Here is a 27130-nt window from a genome sequence, read left to right as displayed (position 1 = left end):
GATCCACCACTATATTTTTTTTTTCAAAAAAATAATGCTCAATTCATATATGTTAAGATAACTTTACTAATTGTATTTTTCGAAGAAATGGAGTTCATTATCTATCCATCTCTCACAAAGCTTCTTGAATTTTGTAACCTTGGCAAAGTCATCTTGCTTCACCCCCATCTACCTCCATGACCAAAATCAATTACATCAGAAAATGATTTGGTTGAAACAACCATTTATAAAACTTGAACACGCAAGTATGACCTCAATATCTTCACAAAGCAGTGAATCCATTCTTTTAGACTGAACAAAACTTAAGTCGCATATATGGATAAAGCAAGAATTTGACCTGTTAAGAAAGAAAATATATCTTCCCTTAATCAATATTCAAGAAATTATCTCTCCCATATTCGTCAAAATCTAGGGGCCATACTTATCCATGATAAAATAGAAAAATTTTGCCCAAGTGTTAATTAGTGTCTTTCATAATCGACACATAACATAAGAATACTACCATCTCCTTCAAATTGGTTTGCCATAAACTCAATACCAAAATTGCACTACCATATCAATGTTATGAAACAACTGAAAACAATCAGCAATGAACGCATAAACATCTTAATGATCAATACCCATGAAGAATGAGGGTTTCAACTTTAAGAACATATTAAAAAAGATCATATTAGTCACTAGTCATTAAATGCCTATAATGAATTAGTAAAACATATCTATTTATAAGGACACATCTTTTCTTATTAGCGTTGGTGTTACCAGTTCTACTACTCTAGTACTAGCCATATGTAAAATCGAGTGAAGAAGTCCAAATACCAATTTGTATCACCTAATTACCAATTGGACTCATGTAGTAGCAACGAAAGAAGGACTGATGATTTCCTAAATTCCTATAGCCTCTCGAAGAAAAATAAAGGCGTACCCATACAGTTTTACAAGACTCTACTAGATTTATACTTGTCTGATAAAATCACCGAACCTAACGCTCTGACACCAAGTTTTTCCCGAGAAAAAATAAGTCGTGAGTGGCCCCCACAGTTAAACTCCTAACTGGGGGAGCGAGGAATTCAAACCATAATATATGTCAAAAATTCAACTATGAATAACAAAAATAATGCGGAAGCTCCAAGACTTATTAAAGTATCATTTCCCAAACCCTGAAACCCATCATATCAAGGACATCTAATCTCCATATACTAACTATAAGAATATCAAATACACCAAAATAAAATAATAAAATAGTATCTTTCAGAAAATATAGGACATCATGTCATGACTTAGAGAATCCAACACGAGCTTGAATTAATAGCTCACTCTGGAACGTGATATGCTGGAGACTGGCTAGAGTTGAGGGCCAGTCGAATTCATTGGTACACTCGTTGCACTCTATCAAAGGAAAACAAAGAAAAACACAAGTAGGGATTAGTATGGGGCTACATGTACTTAGTAGGTATCCTCGGCAAACCTGAAATAGAAATGTATATACGATCAATAATAGTATGAACTCAATAATAGCACTTAATAGGTGATACGAAAAAAAACAACATGAATCAGTGTCAAAAACACAAAAAATAGTATATAATAGTCAACAATATCAAGACCATCCATGAGGACTCATGCCTCCAACTAAACCATTTGGGGAATTGAGTTCTTTGAGATTGAATCACACTAACTAAACTACATTGTATATTTTAATTTATTTGAAGAACTTAACAATTTTTTAAGTCTAACTTATCTGGTTTTTACTTAATTCGAACATTATACACACCAAATAAACCACATTATCTTATTTTAAGTTAATAAATCAACTATAAACAACTTTATAAGTCTAATTAGTTTAGTTTTAACTTAATTCTAACGTTATATTCACCAACTAAACAACGTTATATACTTTTACTTATTTGAGTTTAGTTTAACTTAATTCCAACACTATATCACCAACTAAACCACATTATATATTTTAACTTATTTGAAGAATTTAACAATTTTTTAAGTCTAACTAATTTTATTTTTACTTAATTCCAACACTATATTTACCAACTAAACCATATTATATATTTTAATATATATAAAGAACTTAAAAAAAATTTAGGTCTAATTAGTTTAGTTTGAACTTTATTCCAACACTATATTCACTAACTGTCACAACCCAATCATAACACGGAAGCTTAAAATCTTATTAGCTATCATTTCCCATAACCTGGAAGTCATCACAAGGAGGACATCTAATTTCCAGTTACTATGTCTAAGAGTATCAAAGACACTAAAATAAATGAAATAAAGTAATTTGTATTTGAAAACTTAGTACATCAGGTGATGATTGAGAGAGTTCAACCCAAGGTCGAATGAATACCTTACCCTTGAACCTTATATGTCGAGACTTGCTAGAGCTGAGGAAGAGTGCCAGTACAGTTGTAGCACTCCATAAAAGGAAAATAAAGAAAAACACAAGTAAGGCTCAGTAGAAGGTCACATGTACTTAGTAGGTATCATTGACCAACCCATAATAAAAACTATTACACAAGGAATAATAGTATAAAATCAACTATGACACTTAACAGGTGATAAGCAACAAACAACCCAAACCATTTGGGGAATTGAGTTCTTTGATATTGAATACATTCTATTAATTTAATATGCTTCTCCTTTAATATTACTGTTTCAGAATGTTGCATTCCAATTAAAAAATATCACGTCGGAACGTGACACTCCAATCCAAGAATATCATGTCGAAATGTGAAACTTTGGTCCAATTGTATCATCTTGGAATGTGACACTCCGATCCAATTATACCGTGTCGGAACGTGACACTCCGACAAGTAATACAATTTATTTATCCTTTATTATCACCACTTTTCATTTCATTGATAATATTTCATCAAGACTTCTTTATTCAAGGCATCACCTCGATAAACAGGGTTCAAGAATATAAATTCCACGGTCTCAAAATTTCAGACCAATTACAAAACACACAACCAAGCCACACGACCACAGAACCAAGTACATCGAAAACTTCACAATATCATTCAATGCATATCAATCACTGTACATAGTTTACTATCAAATTGAATAAACAATAACCTACCTCCACTGAAGAACCGAAGTCAAGCAAGTTACTTCTCCAATACTTTTACTTTCCTCGATGCCTCCAAACCTTTCCATTCTATCAAGTATATATGCGTAATTGTAAGTTAATGAGCCTATACAAATTCATATTACTCTATGTATAGCCTAGACCAATAATCATCAAACACAAATCTATACTCAATTTCCTAATCTTAAGGTCCATTAATTTGTCATGTCTCTTATTTCTTATATTCAAGCTAAGGTTAAATCTTTATTGTCTTAATAACATAGATTTAATGGCATTTAAAAAATATACTATGTTTAATATTTAATTATATATCATAATATATAAAAATAAAACTTACAATGTGAGAACAAAATATTAATATGTAATGATGGAAGCCACTAGTTATGAAACCAGTGGCAGACGGACTAACATCAATCCCATCATATTCATATACAAAGTTACCATATAGTCCTTAGAACTCACTGTTCTATTACACACACACACACATATATATATAATCCTTATGCTTTCTCAATCATGCCCACATAACTATGCACTACTCTTTGTCCACAATAACAAAATAACTAATCATATATTCACTACAATTATATGCGATACATTTTTGCCCAAATCAAATGCAATTATAATAATAATTATTTTCACATGTAAAAAATTTATCAAATTCACATATACATACTAAACTTACCTGAAGCACTCGTCCGCCTCCTTAGTGATTTTGTCGCCGTTCCTATTATATTTCTAACTCAAGATAGGAACCCCTAATTATTATTATTATTATTGTTATTATTAGGACTAATTATAATAAATGGTAAATGTGACCCACTATAAATTTCAATGATATTCTCTTTAACCACCAACTAAATAAATTATTAAAACTATCCCACTAATTTATAATATAGTTACAAATAGTACAAAATACCCATTAAGAATCTATCGAAAGTCTTTTATGAAATAAAAAAACTCTAGTATTCAAAACGATCAAAAGGTTCGTTACAATAGATACCAATTTACCCATCGTTCCTCCTCAAACGATCAAAGGAACACAATGATAAAAAGGGTAGTTCTCTCAATGATTACTCCCAAAATATTAGTACTCTCCGTCTCATCTCAAAAGTATTAAACCAACCAATTGGAGATCTACACCTCCTATCATACAATGTCTCAAATGCAGCCATGTAAACACTCTAATGAAATTTTTTGTTGTATGTAAGCTCAACCAACAACAACGCTATTCTCAAGTGAACTTTTGAACTGATAGATTCTTCCACTAGACCTTGACAAAATCATCAAGATAAATATTTTCTAAAATAGCCATGCTAATATCATTAATAAATATTGCTTACAATCATGAGTGAACCTGAACAAACCATCACACACTCATAATTCATCAACCATCAAAAAACTTACAAAGATTATATCCTTAAACATAATATTTTCCCGAGCTTAAGCTATTAAAATATGATCTTAATAATCATAAAGGAGAAAGTGATTCATACTCTAAACAATGCCCAGAATGAAGTCATTGGTAACATAGGAATCTACATAATCACAGTCAAATAACTCTAGATATTACCTCTATAGTGTCCATATCAATGATTTTCATTCCTTTGACACTATATCTTTATTTCTTATATTTTAAATTTCAGCTACCCACAATAAAAAAAGTCAATTCCCCATTATAATTGCACACATACTTGATTTATTGAACCACAGATTCACTGAAGTCAACACTCTTAATACTAACAAAACACATAACCAACACGATCATCTACCTTACTCCCAAAACCATCATTTATATCAAAGTATTCTTAACAAATATAGTTTCAAATTTTGGTTATCTCTCTTTCTATTTAAGCATTTCATGATAATACGAGTCTCAACCAAGTCTAATAGCCTTAATTTCAAATTTGGTAGTGCCTTTCCATTGACATATATGTATTAAATAACAACCATAGTTAACTCCACATCACTTCCACACACAATGCTTTAGATACCATTCCAACCCATCACATACATCATGCGAACACTTGGGAAAATTCTTGGTCACCCAAATTATTTTGTATACTATAAGATCATAACCTCTATTCACCATTAAATGTCCATATAACACATCATAACATTCTATATAGTCATATCAATAGAGTAGTATTAATCCAATTCTAAATTCTTAATAACCATGTAGAATTATACATCAACTAGTGCATCATTCTTAAGTCATATATTTTAACTTGAGCTATCTATCCAGACGTAGAATTCTATATTCTCCATACATCATTGTTACCCACCCAAACTAAAACTCATCTTTATAAAAGTCGATGATAAGTCAATCTCCTTATCTATCAACATATCTCATACCATGAAGATTTTTATTAATTCACATATCCTTAAAATAGATATGCTAAGTAAATCTTAGTGTGTGTAGATTGCCTACAATTAGATCGGGTCCACAAGGATCAATGCGCGTAGAACCATACCTCTGAACCCTTGCTACAGCCAAGCCTACTAACTTGGGGAGTTAGTTGAGATTTAAAGGTTGGGTCCAGCCGTGTAGGGCTCTCAAATATGAAGATTTACTTAGATGAGTGTTTACGGGACTTAAAAAAGGAAAATCTTGGGTTTGGAGGGTCTAGGGGAAAAATGGTCTTTTACAAGATAAGGGTAATATCGTAATTACCCTAAGGAATTTATGAATTTATTAATTAATTTAATTAAGTGGATGGTTTGAGTCATGTTGACCTGAAATTACCCGTTCGCATTGATCACTCCACCGAGATTCGAACCCCAATGGAAGCTTCAATTAAATGTAATTAACTTGAGGTTTATAATCTGATTTGTAAGGTCTTTATGATCATTTAGCTAAGCTAATTAAATAAGATATTCTTTAAATTAATAAGGAGTCCTAGTTTGACTAATTTCCAAACTGAAACTCCTAATCCTAAACTACTCTTTCACGCTCATCTTTCTCACGTCTCTCCACTTCTCTTTCACGTTTTCCCTTCCAAACAAGAGTACTAAAGCAGAAAATTACTAATATTCTTCAAAATGGAAGAATTCACACAAAAAAATATAATCAAAACATAAGCAAAAATGTTAGGCAAAAAGGGAAGTTTCTCCGTCCAATTGGTGTTGAAGTTGTGGGGAATTGGACGTGATTTGCAGAAGGTTTTGGGCAGAAAGTTCAAGGTTTTGAATGATAGAAAATGTAAAGGTTTTTTTACTTTTGGTTTCTTTTCCAAGAGACCCCTAGGATGCAGTCGATTCTAATCTGGAAACTAGAATTGTTTCCCCGTTGCATATCCATGTCACTTGCTCTTATCGATGGTTGTAGGTTGGTATGTATGCTGGTAGATATTAGGAATTTAATGAGTTTTCCTGATGAATATGTTCATACAGGATTGTTTGGAATCGCATGAGTGATAATCTATGTTTTCTAAAAATATGTGTTTACGTGTGTGCATTGTGTAGCCGTGACTTTTGGACATGGATTGGAGCATGAAAATGACATGTTTATGGTTGTATTTTATGTGCACAAACTTTTTTAAATCGTGATGTTTATAAGTGATGTAAATATGTTGATTGGAGTGCAAACTCTTTATCAAATGTGATCTTGAACATGCACCTAAAGAACTAACTAAAAACTACTATAAACCTATACAAATTTAACAAGAAAGAGGTGAGAAAATAGACTGCAAAAGTGTGATCAAAATTCCAGAACTTTCATGTTAGTTTCGGTCAATCTAAGTCAATTAACATGTTATAAAAAATGAAGAATAAGTGAGGTCACTGAGGATCGATCCCGTGACCTCACCATGTTAAAAGTCATAGAAATAATGTAAGATAAAGAGAATATGGCAAGGGGATTTCGAACCCGTTACCTTTACCAAAAATGAAATACTAAAAATAGGAAATGAGAGGAGCAGTATTAGAACCCACCACCTCTCAGTCAGATTTAAGGAGAAATTAAAAGAAAAATAAAAGGGTGGGGCGTGTGGGAATCGAACCCACGACCTCTAGACAGAATAAAAGGAATTTAAGGAGAAAATTAAAGCGGGCTTGTGGGAGTTCGATCCCACACCCTCTCGGCCAAGAATGAGGGTTCGATCCCACATCCCCTCAGTCCCAATGAACGAAAAGTAAAGAGTGATATCAAAGAAAAAATGAAATGAAGGTGTTGGGGCTCGATCTTGGGTTCCCAAGCCGTGTGAATTAACCAAAAATAAATAAAACGTAAGTGTTGTCCAAGGGATTCAAAATCAGGTCCTCCTGCCTACATTCCGTATTGATACATAAGCAATACGTGAATGAATTATCAAAAATAATTTTGCCTACATAGATTGAAATCGATATCTTGGCATACTTACAAGATGTATAAGCCTTGAACCACATAATCTTAGGAAGATATGAATCACTTAAATGAACTATGATTGAAGCCTCATGGATTGTATGTATAGACCAATAAGTCTAGCATATGTGTAAAGTAAGTGAACCTAATGTAACGACCTGTTTAGTCGTTTTGAGCAACAGATTTCAATTCTGGAAAAACTGGCAGAAGCGACGGACCCCACGGCGGACCGTCAAGGGCACGACGGACCGTCGCAGGGTCTCGTTTCAAAACACTTAGAAAATCTAAAATTGGGTACTGAAAATCGACTCTCTGAACTTCGTAACGGAGTGGAAGGACGGACCGTCACAGGCCTTTCACCCAAAATCAAGTTTCTAAACTATGTGACGGACAGCAGGACAGACCGTCGCAGGCGCGACGGCCCGTCACAGCTTGCGTAATCCCAGTTGGAGTCGGATTTCTGGTTAAGTTTTAAAGGGGCGTTTTGGACTATTCCTGCTATAATTATATATTTCGTGGGTTTATATTAATAACTCAAATTCTTGGGGGTTAAAAGAGGTAACCTTAAGTTAATTAGTGGGGTATTATTGCTATCTTTTATTCTTAATTATATACTAATTTGGGTAAAAGAAAGAGGGTTTGAATAAGAAAACAGAAAGAACAAGAAGGGAGAGGGAGAAACGATCGAGAGAAGAGGAAAGCACCAAGCTTTGAGGATTAACTTGCTTGATTTCAATTTTTCGGTGGAGGTAGGTTATGGTTTTCATGCTATTCATAGTAAACTCTTAATAGCGAATGATATGTGTTAGTAGTATTGTAAACCTTCTATATGCTTAATTGTATGCTTGCATGAATGCTGTGATTATGTAATTGTGAATAAATAAGCATGATGAAGCTATTGAATCCCAAATCTTGGAAAGAAACCCTAATCTACTTTGTTAATGATGATGCCTTAGTATAAAAGAAAGCTTGATGAACGAAAGTGGTGAGATTAGGGGATCGGGTGCCACGTTCCGGTACCAGGATAGAATATGGATCGGGTGCCACGTTCCGACACCAGGATAGAATATGGATCGGGTGCCACGTTCCGGTACCAGGATAGAATATAGATCGGGTGTCACGTTCCGACACCAGGATAGAATATGGATTGGGTGCCACGTTCCGGTACCAGGATAGTATATGAGGATCGGAGTGTCACGTTTCGACACCAGGATAGAATATGGATCGGGTGCCACGTTTTGGTACCAGGATAGAATGAGGATCGGAGTGTCACGTTCCGACACCAGGATAGTATATTGAGGAGCGGAGTGTCACGTACCGACACGAGGGGAATAAAGATAATGAATTTTGAAATATGTTAATATATCCAATCTAATGAACTAAATTCCAAAATGAGTATGATGAGGAGGTGTGAGTCCTCATTAATGTGCTTGGTGTTGTAACCAAGGGTTATGGTAACTGTAAATGCTGCATGCTAAGGATATTAGTTGATCTTACGATATTGCTTAATACGTACTGTTTTCTATTTTGAGTTGGCCGATGATATCTACTCAGTACCCGTGTTTTGTACTGACCCCTACTTTTATTGTTTTCTTCTTGTTTATTTGTGGAGTGCAGCAAACGTGCCGTCATGTTCGACTCAACAGTAACTCAAGCCAGTTTTACTACATCGGAAATTCAGGGTGAGCTAATGCTTCGAGCTTGGACAGGATCTTCTTCTTCAAGTCTTGATGCCTTGAACTTCCGACATGGACTAGCTTCTTATGTATTTTTAGCTTCTTAGAATACTCTTAGTTTAGTAATTTGATTATAGATGTTCTTGTGATGATGAATTCCATATTTTGGGAATAATAATAGTTATTGATTTTATTATTGAGTTTAAGTCTTCCGCATTACTTTATGTTGATATTACCTTGAAATGTTAAGGTTTAGATTGGTTGGTTCGCTCACATAGGAGGGCAAGTGTGGGTGCCAGTCGCAGCCCGTTTTGGGTCGTGACAAACTTGGTATCAGAGCATTAGGTTCGTTGGTCTCATCACACAAGAACAGGTCTAGTAGGGTCTTAAGGAATGGTAGGGGGACGCCTTTACTTTTCCTTGAGAGGCTATAAGACTTTAGGAAAATTTCACTCTTTCATTCTGTCTTTCGTGCTACTACTTGAGTCCAATTGGTATCTACGCGATACGAATTGGTATCTGACCATCTTCACTCTCCTTCACAGATGGTTAGAACTAGAGCAACGACTACGCCAACACCAACACCGGCCAGACAAGAAACAACTGAGCCAGCCACTGGGGTTGTGGCTCGAGGAAGAACAGCGGCAAGGGGCCGTGGAAGAGGTCGTGGGAGGACGTCCTCTAGGGGAAGAGGACGAGCGCCTAACCCATCTGATACTAGGGCAGTGACTCCTCCACCGACTGAGGAAGTAATAAGAGAAGGGGACGATGGGGAAACTGAACAAGTGCAGAATGAGGGATTGCCACCCCAACCTACCCCAGAGATGATCAATCAGGTTCTGGCTTATCTTAGTGGGTTATCTGATCAAGGTCAGGCACCTCCAGTATTTTCTGCACCAACACCTCCGGTTTCAGAAGTACAACATGCAGCCACTATGGCTCCTCGTATGGAGGCCTCATTGGACATAGGCACATTTCCACGTCTGACTACTGGGCCTATAATGACAAATAATCAGCATAAACTTTTCAGTAAGTTCTTGAAATTGAAACCTCCAGTCTTCAAGGGTGCTGAATCGTAGGACGCTTATGATTTTCTGGTTGACTGTCATGAGCTACTACACAAGATGGGTATAGTAGAACGGTTTGGTGTTGAGTTCGTGAGTTATCAGTTTCAAGGGAACGCCAAAATGTGGTGGCGGTCACATATTGAGTGTCAACCAACAGAGGCACCACCTATGACTTGGGCCTCATTCTCTAGCTTGTTTATGGAGAAGTATATCCCCCGAACTTTGAGGGATAGGAAAAGGGATGAGTTCTTGAGCCTAGAGCAAGGTAGGATGTCGGTCAATGCATATGAGGCTAAGTTTCGTGCATTATCCCGGTATGCCACCCAAATGTGTTTCAGTCCACAAGAGCGAATTCGCCGGTTTGTGAAGGGGTTGAGGTCAGAATTGCGGATTTCGGCCTTACAGATAGCGGCAACGGCAAAATCCTTCCAAGAGGTAGTAGACTTTGTGATAGAAGTGGAAGGAGTGAAGCCAGACGACTTCACCCTGACATCGACATCAAAAAGGTTTCGAAAGGGAGGTGAGTTTAATGGTGCTTACACTAGAGGACAGGGTTCGGGAAGTTACTCAGTCCGACCAATTCAGTCTTCACTACAGACTGTAGTTGGGGGTCCACCTCCGACCGGTCAACACTTCTCTGAGAGACCTATGCATGAACCCAGAGCGTGCTATGGATGTGGGGAGATTGGACATATTAAGAGATATTGTCCAAAAAAGAGTCATAGACCTCCAAATGTTAGAGGTAGAGGTGGTCATGGCAGAGGCCGTTATTCTGGAGGACGTGGTGGTCGAGGAAATGGTGGTCACCAAAACGGCCGAGGTGATGGGCAAACTGGAGCCACTACATCACAACAAGGTAGGGGCAACGGACAGATGAACGATAGGGCCCATTGTTACGCTTTCCCTGGGCGGTCTGAAGCAGAGGCATCGGATGTTGTCATCACAGGTAATCTTTTGGTTTGTGATTACATGGCTTCTGTATTGTTTAATCCTGGATCTACATTTTCTTATGTATCTTCCTCATTTGCTAATGGTCTAACTTTACATTGTGAATTACTTGATATGCCTATTCGTGTTTCTACTCCGGTGGGTGAGTCTGTGGTAGTTGAAAAGGTGTATAGGTCTTGTTTGGTGAACTTTGTAGGGAGCAACACTTATGTAGATTTGGTTATCTTAGAAATGGATGATTTTGATGTAATTCTGGGTATGAATTGGCTTTCTCCGCAATTTGCGATCTTGGATTGTAATGCTAAAACGGTGACGTTAGCCAAGCCTGGGACAGATCCGTTAGTGTGGGAGGGTGACTACACTTCCAATCCGGTGCGTATCATCTCCTTTCTTCGTGCTAAGAAAATGGTTAGTAAATGGTGTTTAGCTTTCTTGTCACACCTCAAGGATGACACTACCCAAGTGCCTTCGATTAAGTCGGTTTCAGTAGTCCGTGAGTTTCTGGATGTGTTCCCTGCAGATCTTCCTGGTATGCCACCAGATAGGGATATTGACTTCTGTATCGATCTCGAACCAGGCACACGCCCCATTTCTATACCCCCTTATAGAATGGCTCCCGCAGAGTTAAGAGAGTTAAAGGCACAACTTCAAGAGTTATTGAACAAAGGCTTTATTAGACCAAGTGCATCTCCTTGGGGTGCTCCGGTTTTGTTTGTAAAGAAGAAGGATGGGAGTTTTTGAATGTGTATAGACTACAGACAACTACACAAGGTAACCATAAAGAACAAGTATCCTCTTCCCCGCATTGATGACTTGTTCGATCAGTTACAAGGTGCTTGTGTCTTCTCTAAGATTGACTTGAGATCCGGTTATCATCAATTGAAAATACGGGCAACGGATGTGCCAAAGACTGCTTTTCGAATGAGGTATGGGCATTACGAATTTGTAGTGATGTGTTTTGGTCTTACGAATGCCCCTGCTGCGTTCATGAGCTTGATGAATGGGATTTTTAAGTCATATTTGGACCTCTTCATGATCGTATTTATTGATGATAATAGTATACTCAAAGAGCAAGAAGGAACATGAAGAGCATTTGAGAATGGTGTTGGAAATGTTGAGGGAGAAAAAGCTTTATGCCAAGTTCTCTAAGTGTGAGTTTTGGCTAGATGCAGTGTCCTTCTTGGGACACGTGGTTTCTAAGGATGGAGTGATGGTGGATCCTTCTAAGATTGAGACAGTGAAGAATTGGGTAAGACCTACTAATGTGTCAGAAATAAGGAGCTTTGTTGGGTTAGCTAGCTACTACCGTCGATTTGTCAAGGGATTCTCTTCTATTGCTTCCCAATTGACGAACTTGACAAAGCAGAATGTTCCATTTGTATGGTCGGATGAATGTGAGGAAAGCTTTCAGAAGCTCAAGACTTTGTTGACTACCGCACCTATCCTTACCTTGCTAGTACAGGGTAAGAACTTCATTGTTTATTGTGATGCATCCTATTCTGGTTTGGGCGCAGTACTAATGCAAGAGAAGAGTGTGAATTCTTATGCTTCAAGGCAATTAAAGGTGCATGAACGTAACTATCCAACTCATGATTTGGAATTGGCTGCGGTAGTGTTTGCATTAAAACAATGAAGACACTATTTATATGGGGTTAAGCGTGAGGTCTACACGGATCATCGTAGCCTTTAGTATGTCTTTACTCAGAAGGATTTGAACTTGAGACAGAGGAGATGGATGGAACTACTGAAGGACTACGACATCACTATTTTGTATCATCCGGGGAAGGCGAATGTTGTAGCGGATTCTTTAAGTAGAAAGGCGGGAAGCATGAGATGTCTAGCTCACTTGCAAGCTTCTAGACGCCCACTGGCTAGAGAGGTTCAAACTCTAGCTAATGACTTGATGAGATTAGAAGTAAATGAGAAGGGAGGGTTGTTGGCTTCTGTGGAGGCAAGATCTTCCTTTCTTGACAAGATTAAGGGAAGACAGTCTGATGATGAGAAACTGCGCAGAATCCAAGATAAAGTTTTACGAGGGGAGGCTAAGGAAGCACAAATCGATGAGGAAGGTGTTTTGAGAATCAAGGGAAGGGTATGTGTACCCCGCGTCGATGATTTGATCAACACTATTCTGACAGAGGCTCATAGTTCAAGGTATTCTATACATCCGGGTGCAACCAAGATGTATCGTGACCTAAAACAACACTTTTGGTGGAGCAGAATGAAGCGTGATATTGTTGACTTTATTGCCAAGTGTCCAAACTGTCAACAAGTAAAGTATGAACACCAAAGGCCCGGAGGAACACTCCAGAGAATGCCCATTCCGGAATGGAACTGGGAAAGAATTGCAATGGACTTTGTGGTTGGTCTTCCAAGGACAATGGGTAAGTATGACTCCATTTGGGTGATTGTTGATAGATTAACTAAATCTGCTCATTTCATTCTGGTAAAGGTGACTTACAATGCAGAGAAGTTAGCCAAGATCTATATCTCAGAAATCGTTCGATTGCATGGGGTTCCACTATCCATCATATCAGATAGAGGTACGCAGTTTACTTCTAAGTTTTGGAAAACATTGCATGCAGAATTGGGTACTAGGTTGGACCTTAGTACTGCGTTCCATCCTTAGACCGATGGTCAGTCTGAGAGAACGAATCGAGTGTTGGAAGATATGTTTCGTGCATGTGTGATAGAGTTTGGTGGCCATTGGGATAGCTTCTTACCCTTAGCGGAGTTTTCACACAATAATAGCTATCACTCAAGCATTGATATGGCTCCATTTGAAGCATTGTATGGTAGGAGATGTAGGCCTCCCATTGGTTGGTTTGATGCATTTGAGGTTAGGCCTTGGGGTACTGACCTTTTGAGGGATTCAATAGAGAAAGTGAAGTCTATTCAAGAAAAGCTTCTAGCGGCGCAAAGTAGACAAAAGGAATATGCAGATCGAAAGGTTAGAGACTTAGAGTTCATGGAGGGTGAACAAGTCTAGTTGAAAGTTTCACCAATGAAAGGGGTGATGCGGTTTGGTAAAAGGGGTAAACTAAGTCCAAGGTACATTGGACCATTTGAAGTACTTAAGCGAGTAGGAGAGGTGGCTTATGAGTTAGCCTTGCCTCCAGGGCTGTCCGGAGTACATCCGGTATTCCATGTGTCGATGTTGAAAAGATACCATGGGGATGGAAACTACATTATCCGTTGGGATTCAGTTTTGCTTGATGAGAACTTGTCTTATGAGGAGGAGCCTGTTGCTATTCTAGATAGAGAAGTTCGCAAGTTGAGGTCAAGAGAGATTGCATCCATCAAGGTGCAATGGAAGAATCGACCGGTTGAAGAAGCCACTTGGGAGAAGGAGGCAGATAAGCAAGAAAGATACCCACATCTATTTATAGATTCAGGTACTCCTTTTCTCCATTGTTTTCCTTCTTGTAATCGTTCGGAGACGAACGATGGGTAAATTGGTATCTATTGTAACGACCTGTTTAGTCGCTTTGAGCAACATACTTCAATTCTAGAAAAACTGGCAGAAGCGACGGACCCCACGACGGACCGTTAAGGGCACGACGGACCTTCGCAGGGTCTCGTTTCAAAACACTTAGAAAATCTGAAATTGGGTACTGAAAATCGACTCTCTGAACTTCGTAACGGAGTGGCAGGACGGACCATCACAGGTGTGACGGACCGTTACAGGCCCTTCACCCAAAATCAAGTTTCTGAACTATGCGACGGACAGCAGGACGGACCGTCGCAGGCACGACGGCCCGTCACAGCTTGCGTAATCCCAGTTGGAGTCGGATTTCTGGTTAAGTTTTAAAGGGGCGTTTTGGACTATTCCTGCTATAATTATATATTTCGTGGATTTATATTAATAACTCAAATTCTTGGGGTTAAAAGAGGTAACCTTAAGTTAATTAGTGGGGTATTATTGCCATCTTTTATTCTAAATTATATACTAATTTGGGTAAAAGAAAGAGGGTTTGAATAAGAAAACAGAAAGAACAAGAAGGGAGAGGGAGAAACGATCGAGAGAAGAGGAAAGCACCAAGCTTTGAGGATTAACTTGCTTGATTTCAATTCTTCAGTGGAGGTAGGTTATGGTTTTCATGCTATTCGTAGTAAACTCTTAATAGTGAATGATATGTGTTAGTATTATTGTAAACCTTCTATATGCTTAATTGTATGCTTGCATGAATGCTGTGATTATGTAATTGTGAATAAATAAGCATGATGAAGCTATTGAATCCCAAATCTTGAAAAGAAACCCTAATCTACTTTGTTAATGATGATGCCTTTGTATAAAAGAAGGCTTGATGAACGAAGTGGTGAGATTAGGGGATCGGGTGCCACGTTCCGGTACCAGGATAGAATATGGATCGGGTGTCACGTTCCGACACTAGGATAGAATATGGATCGGGTGCCATGTTCCGGTACCAGGATAGAATATGGATCGGGTGCCACGTTCCGGTACCAAGATAGAATATGGATCGGGTGTCACGTTCCGACACCAGGATAGAATATGGATCGGGTGCCATGTTCCGGTACCAGGATAGTATATGAGGATCGGAGTGTCACGTTCCGACACTAGGATAGAATATGGATCGGGTGCCACGTTCCGGTACCAGGATAGAATGAGGTCGGAGTGTCACGTTCCGACACCAGGATAGTATATTGAGGAGCGGAGTGTCACGTACCGACACGAGGGGAATAAAGATAATGAATCTTGAAATATGTTAATATATCCAATCTAATGAACTAAATTCCCAAATGAGTATGATGAGGAGGTGTGAGTCCTCATTGATGTGCTTGGTGTTGTAACCAAGGGTTATGGTAACTGTAAATGCTGCATGCTAAGGATATTAGTTGATCTTACGATATTGCCTAATACATACTGTTTTCTATTTTGAGTTGGCCGATGATATCTACTCAGTACCCGTGTTTTGTACTGACCCCTACTTTTATTGTTTTCTTCTTGTTTATTTGTGGAGTGCAGCAAACGTGCCGTCATGTTCGACTCAACAGTAACTCAAGCCAGTCTTACTACATCGGAAATTCAGGGTGAGCTAATGCTTCTAGCTTGGACTGGATCTTCTTCTTCAAGTCTTGATGCCTTGAACTTCCGGCATGGACTAGCTTCTTATGTATTTTTAGCTTCTTAGAATACTCTTAGTTTAGTAATTTGATTATAGATGTTCTTGTGATGATGACTTCCAGATTTTGGGAATAATAATAGTTATTGATTTTATTAATGAGTTTATGTCTTCCGCATTACTTTATGTTGATATTACCTTGAAATGTTAAGGTTTAGATTGGTTGGTTCGCTCACATAGGAGGGTAAGTGTGGGTGCCAGTCGCGTCCCGTTTTGGGTCGTGACACCTAAGATGTATGTAACAAAATGATGAAACCCTAAAAGGGACAACTAAGAGTATGAAACACACTGAATGACCAAGTGCATTGGCATATTATGAAATGAACATTCACATAAAAAGGATTGAGTAATTATGAAGAGAAAATATTCTAAAGCTAATGAATGTGGTGACAACATGATAGGAGGCTAATGTGAAAGATGAGAGTAATCCCAAATGATCCTAAGTAAATGTTACCAAAACTTACTCACCTATGAGAGTGTAAAGCTATGAACACTCTAATGAAAGTATTAATATTAATGTATACTTAATATGCTAGCATGTTTTGGTTCACTTTGGCCTGTGATTCCACCTCTTTTCGGTGTGGGGCATACACTGGATTTCATGATGGTCACATGATCTATGTCGGTTGAAGTTAAAGTTCCTAAATGAATGAATGAGGCCAGCCTCAAATGATGAACATATTTGATATGAATGATACCAACGGTTTTAGGATAGAATAATCAAGGGGTGAGATAGACTCAAGTAATGACACTAGGCTATTATTGATCATTGCACAAAATACCCAATGAGAGTCTTAAACTACATCGTAGGTATTATTAGTGTTTACACTACCTTATGAATGAACAAAATGAAGTATGTAGGAATGAATGAAGCAGAATCTGTGTTTTCTTAAGAAGGCTCCCTAGTTAAGGTCCCATATGTTGAGCCCTCATTTTAGGAAGTCTTAATGTCATGTCCATGATTCCGAGGTCTCATGTCATATTAACGAATGATATGAATTATGTTATGTGCTATATACAATATGTTATGTGTTATGTGTAAGATAATATGTGTTATGTACAATATCATACGTATGATGATGCATGTTACTCTCATGCCATGACTTTCCTAAGCCAAATTTGGCAAGTCCCCTGACTTCCCTAATTCAAATTTGGCAAGTCCCCTCACCTTTATAATTTAAATTTCGCAAGTCCACTGACTTTCCTAATCCCAATTTGGCATGTCCCCAGACTTCCCTAATACAAACTTCGCAAGTCCTTTTACTCTCCTAATTTAAATTTGGCAAGTCCACTGACTTGACTTTCCATAGATCATGTTGATAGGAAAGAGCTAGTCTTACTCATACATGTCTTTGGTGTGTTGCTTACATACACCCATACTTAGTACAAGTGTGTACTAATTCCATGCAACTCTACATTTTTAGATGCAGGCATAGGTGGATGTTAGAGCTTACAAATCGAAGCTGAAGATATCCAGACGTGGAGGATTCATCCAGACTTGGTAGGCCCTCATGCATTCGAGGAAGCTTGCCTATTATATTCTAGCTTAGTTATAGGATTGAGCTAGTGGAGTATATTCCAGTAGCGTTTCTTTCCCATTTTATTTCAGACATTGTATTGGTTCCATTTTTGCAAGTATATACTTAATGAAGTATTGAACTATTTCTTTCATTTGATGTTCTTAATAATAGATGGTCGATAGTGAACGTATATGAATTTGAGTAGAATGACTTACATGCATGTTAAGAAACAAAAAGTATAAATATTGTGCTAAAATTAACCTAGATGAAGTAAGGATGACGTATGTAGGCTTGTGTGCGACCTCTAACAGGTCAACAATGTCGATCTCGTCTGAGGTCTTGATTCTGATCGTGACAAAGTTGGTATCGGAGAATTATCTTAAGTTTCGAATATAATAAGTTTACATCAACCACATTGAGTGGTTTCTAAGTCATGGTAGTGAAGTGCACCACTATCCTGAATTAGAGACTGCATGATGCGTAGAAAAATTTCCCTTCTTCTGATCTCATCGTGCCTTTTCATAATGTATGATATCTTGATGTTATGAGCGTGTCTAACATCAATCCTTGTTTTTTTAAGATAATGAATACTAGGAGAACCATTTGTCAGAGGAGTGGAGGAGCAACTGTTGGGGAGAATCAGGTTCCACCCCAGGCTCCAGTTGAAGGAGTGGCTATGATGGTTAACCCTGATGGGTTGACTGATGCGGAGGTGTGGGAATCTGTGGCCCAGATTGCACAAGCCATCATTATGCAGGCCCAGTCCATGACTGACCATGTCAACATGTAGAATATTTAGAGAAAGAATCCACCGGTTCATAGCATGGCTTACAGGCTGCGAGACTTCACGAGGATGAATCCTCCTATTTTCATAGGGTCTAAGACTTCATAGGATCCCCAAGAGTTTGTGTACGAGGTTAATAATATTTTGGTGGCTATGGGGGCCACAGATACCGAGAAAGAAGAGTTGGCTTCCTATCAGCCTAAGGATGTTGCATATACTTTGTGCAAAATGTGGCAGGATTGCCGAGCTTTGGGCGGAGTTCCAGTCACTTGGGAGCTGTTTAGGATAGCCTTCCTGGAGAGATTCTTCCCTAGGGAGATTAGGGAGGCCAAGGTTAAGGAATTTATTAATCTTAAGTAGGGACCAATAACAGGTAGGGAGTATTCCTTGAAGTTTGTTAAATTATCCAGGTATGCTAGTTCACTTGTATCTAACATCAGGGATGAGATGAGTAGGTTCCTTACAGGAATCATCGGAGATCTAGAGAAGTATCGATCTGCGATGCTCCACGATAACATGGACCTCTCCAGGTTGATGGTGCATGTCCTACAGGTAAAGGACAGCCGGAAAAAAAGGGGCATCTGTGATGCTAGGAGGCTTAAGCCACATGATCAGGTAGGTCTTAGCAATGGGGGAAACAGGAACAACTTTGGCATCCATGAGCAGCCCATTTTGTTGTTCTTAAGCAGATTGTGTAATATTTTAGTTGAACAACATCACGTCAAAGCATTAAAATATTAATGATTAAAATTTTAAGTGAATGCTAAAATAACAAAACATTGATGCAATTTAAGTAAATACATTAATTAGTTAGGTAATAAGGTTCATTCAAGAGAAAAAATTATTAAAAAAATACTATATTAGACTTAGAAATGATCCATTTTTTAAAAGATTATTGATTTACCATTTTTGTTCCTACTCATCAAATTAAATAAAATTATATTCAAAATTTATCCCGTGTGGGCATGGCTCCTACTCATAAAATTAAGTAATTGGAAAAATATCACTAAATTTTAAATTTTAAATTTACCTTCTTTACTCCTTCTCTAAAAAAGTAAGTTAAATTAAATCTCAAATTTGCTCTCCTATGGTCTAGTGATCAAATTAAATGCTTAGGAAAATAAAAGAACTAAAACTCAAAATGACCTTCTTGGCTCCTTCTCATCAAAGCATATGAAATAATATTTTATTTTACTTTCTTGGCTCCTACTCGTCAAATTCAATTCTTATGAAAATATTACAAGAACTAAAATTTGAAAATTTTCCTTTTGATTCTTACACATCAAAAAAAATCAAATAAAACTTAAAATTTATCATCGTGATTCTTACTCATCAAATTAAATCAACTAAAATCTTTTAAGCAATTAACAGAAATTACTCATCCTCATGGAACCTACTCATCAATACATAATGTATGGCCATAACCTTGACAATTTTCCATGTATACAAATTTCTTCACTCACCTATTGCTTCCAATCCTCTTTCATTTGCATTCTCAAACAACAAAAGTTATCAACTTCACTTTAAGTTTCTTCATCAACTCTTTCTATTTTGTTTTTGTATAGAAATTAAAATCAATTTTTTTTGTTTTAATCAATCAAAGAGTGATCGTTTATTTTTTTTTCTTTTCTTTGTGGGATTATTTAATCTTATGGTTTAAAGTTTGGTTTTTGTATATTTTTTTATGTTTATGGTGAATGATTGATCTTTTTTCATTACAGACTAGTGATGGACTCCAACTAAGAAGAGGCCACCAAGGCTAGAGGAATTCCTTAAGAGACTATGGAGAAAGATGATGTTCCGAAAGGATCCTTTTAACTAGACTTTCCTCTTTACGTACTTAAAAATTAGGCATTTCTGCTTCATCCATAAAACAAAGAGAGACAAAAAATTTCATGGACACTGTGAATTTTGCTAAAAACTGGGTTGTACCATTTCCTAATAAGGTTCATAAGCACGTGTTTTGCAGATTTTTTGATGAGAGATCACCGAAGAAGTTTCTCACTGGCCAATGTTAAGCGACATACAACAACAAAGATGCCTTGGCTCAATAATATTGGAAGATAAAGAAGACATATCCTCTCCTTGAGTTTGTGTTGAATATTGCATGGTTTTAAGTTTTCCACACCCTAAAAGTACAATAGTGTGTCATGTAGAATAATGTAAATTGGTTGTGCACTATGTAGGTTTCAAAATAGTTAGCAGAACAAAATTGTATTGTAACAAACAACTTTTCACATGTAGTAGCTGCGGGACCGTTGAAGAAGGGTGTATACAACATCTTCCCCAGAACAGATAGAGTTTGGGCAGTATAAAAAAACTGGATTGCTCAGCTGATGAAACGTAATAATCTAGAAAATTTCGAATACGAGATTGTTGACATACTGGTTGTTTCCGATAATTATGTAGATGTGATATTTTTAGCGTTGGCAAAATACATCAAGTCTGTCTACATGGTTCGAGTGGAATAAAAAGAGGCTAACAAAGTAGTGAAAATATATGTATCAGAGCATCTCAAGTTTTGTCATCAAATTCTTGCTTCTCGCCTTAGAGAAGGAAAAGGTGGTAGCTTGTGAGGTGTCTGGGACCTTGATACAGCAGGAATGTCTCTTTATTTACTATATAATTATTGAAGCATCAAACATTTCTTTTCATTATCATAGACCAAAATTATTTTTGTGAAAACTCAATTGTTTCTGAAAAGATATTGAGATTTCAAATAAATTATTCTGATTGTTTCTTAAGGGGAGTTAAAAAGTTTAAATTTTTAATGCAATCCATATTTGCTTTTACTTCTCTTATTAATATTGTAAAATGGGTAACTCACATTAATTAATAAGAGAAGCATAAGAAAATATGGATCGTATTCAAAATCTATACCTTATACACCTTCCTTAAAATGACATTCTGAATAACATATTTGATATCTCATTTTCTAAAACATAATTGAGTTGTAATAAAAATTAATTTTTGGTCTATGATTTTAAAAAATAAAAGTTTGATGTTTTAATAAATACACAGTTATTACAGAGGCATTCCTGCTGGATCAAGCTCCAAGAAACCTCGCAAGCTACAACCTCTCTCTTCTGTCAAGCGAAAACTAGGAATTTGACGAGAGAACTTAAGATGTGATACACATATTTTCACCATTTTTCAGTATCTTCTTCTTCAACTCGAGCCATATAGACAACCTTGAAGGCTTTTATCAATACTAAGAACTTCACATCTTCTTAATTATCGAAAACATTCACTATTTCAATAAACTCGTATTTTAGATCTTCTAGATTAGTACCTTTCATTAGTTGAGCACTATAGTTTTTGTATACTGTCAAAACTTCACTTATTCTGGGGAAGATCTTTTATAGACCTTTGTTCAAAGGTTTTGCATCTACTATTTGTGAAAAGTTGTTGGTTACACTATATTTGTTCACCTTACAATTTTGAAACATAAACAGTTGAAAACCAATAGGCATTGTTTTATCATTTCCCCTATGGTTTTTGGAAGCGGACAGACATAAAACCATGCCACATATAGCAAAAACTAAGGGAGAAGATCTATCTTCTTTATGAGATCATAGTACCGTTGCAAGGAATCTTCATCACCGTATATCTCCCAACATTGACTAATTTGAACCTTCTCCAGTGATCTCTCATAAAAAAAATTTTAAAACTCGGGTTTAGGAGCCTTATTAGGTACTAATGGAACTCAATTTTCAGCATAATTCACAAAGACCATGAAATTTTTATCGCTCTTTGGTCTGTGGATGAAGCATACATTCCTAATAGGCTTGTAGTTAAAGAGGCAGGGCTTAGTTCAAATGATCCTTTCGGAAAATCATCCTTCTCTATCATCTCTTCTGCAATGACTCTAACCTTTGTGGTGTCTTCTTTGTTGCAGTACATCATTAGTGTAGAATGAAAACAGAGTAATCATTCATCATAAAGATAAAAAAATATTATACAAAAATCAAACCTCAAACCATAAGTTTAAAGAACCCCACAAAAATAAAAGACAAACAATTCTTAGAATGATGAAAAAAAAACTCGACTTTGATTTATACACACAAAAAAAATACAGAGTGTTGATGAAAAAATTTATAGTGAAGTTGATAACTTTGGTTTCTTTGACAATGCTAATGAAAGAGGATTGGAAGCAAAGGTAGAGTGAAGAAACTTGTATATATAGGAAAAAATTAAAGATTATGGTAATACATTTTCTTGTTGAGTAGGATGCTAGAGGATTAGTAATTTCTCTTAATTGTTTATAACATTTTATTTGGTTTAATTTGATGAGTAGGAGTCATTATGATAAATTTTAATCTTTATTTGATTTAATTTGATGATTAGAAGAAAAAAGGAAAATGTTCAACTTTTAGTTCTTGAGATATTTTCGTAAGTATTTAATTTGATGAACATGAGTCAAAAACGAAAAATTTTAAATTTTAGTTCTTGAGATATTTTATTAAGCACTAAATTTTATGGATAGAAACTAAAAAAGTAAAATTAAAATATTATTTAATTTACTTTGATGAGCAGGAGACAAGAAGGTAATTTTTGACTTTTAGAACTTTTAATTTACTTAAGTATTTTATTTGATGAATAGTACTATAGGAGAGTATATTTTGGAATTTTTTTTAATTTTATTTGATGAGAAGGAGTCTATAAGGAAAATATTAAATTTTAATTTTAGTGATATTTTTTTAATATTTAATTTGATGAGTAGGAGTTAAGACCCGGAGGGTAAATTTTGAATTTTATTTTATTTCATTTTTAAAATGATAAATCAATAATATTTTTTAAAGTGGATCATTCTTACGTAAATTATTGTATTTTTTTAATGTGATCTCTTGAATGAACCTTATTACCTAACCAATTAATTAATTTTGTTCACTTAGATTGAGCCAAAGTTTTGTTATTTGAACATTCACTATAAAATTTCAACCATTAAAACCTTAATGCTTTGAAGTGATGTTCCTCAACTAAAATATAATTTTGATTATGACGAGACCTTTGCCCCTGTAGCAAGAATGGAAGCCAACAGAATCTTAATAATTTTTGTTGCATACAGGGAGTCCAAAAAGTTTCAAACATACATGAAGAGTACCTTCTTGAATTCGAATATGAAAGAGGAAGTTTATGTCAAACAACCTTAAGATTTTGAATATGTTGATCTCACAAACCATTTGTTGAAGCTGGATAGGGCTCTTTATGGTCTAAAGCAAGCTCTTTGATCCGGTATGAGCGCCAGTCAGAATTTCTTCTTGAAAAAGGGTTCAAAAGAGGTAAAATTGATAACACTCCATTCTTGAAATTCGGAGATATTGATTGTGGAGGTATATGTAGATGACATCATCTTTTTAGACACTTGAAATTCAATGTGTAAAGAGTTTGTTTATTTGACTAGGAGTAACTTTTAAATGAGCTTCATGGGAGAGATTACATTATTCTCAGGGAGGCATATGAAACAGTATTCTTAGGGAATATTAATATGCAAAGAGAAGTACTACACAGAGTCACCTGAATATACATCCTGCTTGAATGAAATCCCTTCTTTTGACTATGTTCAGAGGAGATGGTATCTATACAAGTTTTGTTGCTTTTCGTTTGACAATTCATATCTTGTACCATACTGTAGGTACACTCTCATCGTATGTTGGCTAGAGGGAAGAATAAATCATAATGGCAGGGCCATCTAAAGAAGTGACATAGTTATTAAAGGTTAGTATCAATTTTGCTACACAGAATTCTAATAGCCACTGCTTTGTGTCTTCCCCAAACTAATCGTGTTAATTTCAGACGTCCCTTCACTTTAAAATGTCTCCCCTGTTCATAGATTCAACAATACTAATATCTTTCTAACTCTTCTTTTAATTCACTGGTTGTTTAGCCTATTTTCTCCTCGCATCAAAATGTCTAAGTCTTTTCATCTTTAAAGCTTCCTGTCTCCCAAGAAATTTAAAATATTAGTTCATTCAATTTCTTCATTCCTCCGTGAACAATGTTCGTCCACTCCAGTATATGGTTACATCTCTTGCACACCAACCAGGGGAAATCTTGCCATGTTCTCCAAATATAGATCTATCCGATGAGCTAATACTAAATTTAAAGTCTCAGTCAATTGTGAAGCACACTGTCGATCTCTACACTGAAGAATTAGAAGTGGCTTTTAGGGCTATGCCTTCTTCAATGTCTGAATGTTTTTTTGAAGGAGATCTGCCTAAGGTAAAGGGTGCAGAGTCTAACATTCTAGCAGTAGTAGAGGAACTGGTGTCCATACAAAGCATAACCTCTCTTAGAGGATATGTTCAACAAACTCCTTTGGAAAAATAGTTGAGATCACCGGAATAGGTCCCTCATAGTACTCAACCCATGTTCGACCTATCTCCTTAGTCTTTTTATGCCAATAGTGAGGAGTAGGAGGAAGAGGAAACTATTTTTGTGTGGAGTAGAAAAGGGGTTCCAGGTGCTAATGCATCAACATGGTTGTCGTTTACCTAGGAGGTGTTGATGATGTTAATAAAACTAATCTTCACAATGAACCTGCTAATTATGAAGAGGAAAGAAAAAGAAAATAAAGAGGGATACGTTAAAGTTTCAGAAAAAAAGGGACAATAAAAGATATGCAACTAGAGGAGAGGTGTACAAGATTATGGGAAGTGTCATAGAAGCAAATAAAAAGAAAATTGAAAGAAATAGTAAGAAAAGATGATATGCTCTAGTACGTGAGCTCTCTAATTGAACTCCTCTACCGTAGGGTCTAGTGAGACTGAATCTGATAATATTCCAATGGTTGTTACTAAACGAAGGAAGGAATCAAAGACTGGGAAGGTTATATCTAAAAGGGGTCACAAGTCAATGAAAAATCTCCACTGAAGAAAGAGAGTGTGAGTAAAGAGATCACTATGAAATTAGTCTGTCAAGGGACCAGATTCTCGTGTTGAAAATTATGTTGACAAAAATATGGTTATTAGGAAAAAACGAATAGTAGAGAGGGAGAACCAAAAAGTGCTAAATTCTAGAGTGTTCGACTCTGAAACCCTAATAGAATTTCGTATGTCCAATCTTTTAATTTATGTTTCCCCAAAAGGTTGGGGTAACCTATTTGAGGGTCCAACACCATACTTGCATGCATGATCCAGATGTGCGTGAGTTCTACTATAATATGGAGATGTTGAGTGATGGGGGTTAGGTTTACTATTAGAGAGATCAAGATTTCTCTAGAAGAGGAAACTTTGGAATAATTGTTAACATGCCTGTGAAAGATATCCGGTCACCTGAAGTCTGCAAATCGTCAAAGAAGTTCACTAAACATGCCATAAATTGAGGGTACATCAACGTGCAGGTCTACAAAAGAAATTTCTATCAGTACAAAGGATAGAGAGCATCTGCTGCTGATCTGTTTCTAACTGAAAAACAGGATGAACTTGAGGAAAGTAATCTACCTTCTATAATGTTTGAATATATGCACAACATGATGAATTGGATCATCCGAACATTATTATGGATAATTTTTAAAGCATGTGTTCAAACATTTTGAAGTGCCTCTTGGATGGTAAGTACCTAAAACTGTGAATGCAAATGTTCACTATAGTCACTATCTTGGAGTGAAAATGTCTGAAGCGAAAGGTAAAGGGTAGGAATCAGGTAGAAGATCTTCTAGAGCAGCAAATTCTCTAAAATTAAACTTAACTATCCTTACAGTGGTCCTGAATAATCAGTAGGTTGAGATTTCACAACATAACTCAATTGAAAAAGATTATCTCCAAGGGACCTGGTTTCAGTGTCATGGACGAGAAAGAGATCGAGAAGTTGAGAGTGGAAAATCAGTAGTTGTTGAAAACATATGCCTCACTCGGTTAGGAAGTCAAACCTCTCAACAAGCAATTCATTCAATCGGTATTAATTGTACAAGATAAATAACCCTAAACCCATTATCCTTATCATTTAATAACAAATTATACAAGAACACCCTTAGTTTCATTATCTCTACAAATCAATATGCATAATCCTAAGATTAGGGTTACAGTTTGGGAGACATCCATGGATTCATAAAAAAATTGATCCAAACACAAAAATACATGACAATAGCCATTCCATTAATGTAATAACATAATTCACACAAGTCTAACAATGTATACATTCATCACTTCCAATCAATTCATAAGCAAGATCCAAGATTTAATGAATTTGGGCGAAGAACATAGATCAAATAAAATATCCATTAAAAATATCAATTTACTAAAAATACACCATTAATTAACCCTAAGTAATCACAATTCATCATAATTAACCTACAATTTATGTTTTAGAAGGAACTACATTTGTTGAGAAATCCCTTGAATTTGGGTGATTTTGAAATAATCATTGAATGGAAATCATGGAGAATGGAATTCCAAGAGTGAAAGAATCCATACCTTATGATTAATTTAGCCATGAATATTAGTATAAATCTAGGGTGATTTGGTCTTCTTCTTCAAGCCTCAATGCTTGTACAATGGAGGTAGGTTATAGAGAGAATATAGAGAGAAGAAAGAGCTTTTGAGTTTTCATTTTGG

At 36.3% G+C, this 27130-nt stretch overlaps 1 long non-coding RNA gene across 1 annotated transcript; it reads right to left on the bottom strand.

Annotated features, from left to right (window-relative positions):
- Positions 1-1066: 1066 nt before the first annotated feature.
- LOC138349439 (uncharacterized) lies at positions 1067-27130 on the bottom strand. The gene is made up of 3 exons (XR_011221927.1): positions 26990-27130; positions 3086-3163; positions 1067-1386 (listed from the first exon to the last, which is right to left on the bottom strand). It is a non-coding gene; the product is annotated as an uncharacterized lncRNA (long non-coding RNA).

The sequence above is a fragment of the Solanum lycopersicum genome, chromosome 7 (assembly GCF_036512215.1).
Source record: "Solanum lycopersicum chromosome 7, SLM_r2.1".
In the NCBI taxonomy this organism is placed as follows: Eukaryota; Viridiplantae; Streptophyta; class Magnoliopsida; order Solanales; family Solanaceae; genus Solanum; species Solanum lycopersicum.
Note: the sequence above shows the minus strand (reverse complement) of the source record. Positions and strands in the feature narration are given on the sequence as shown.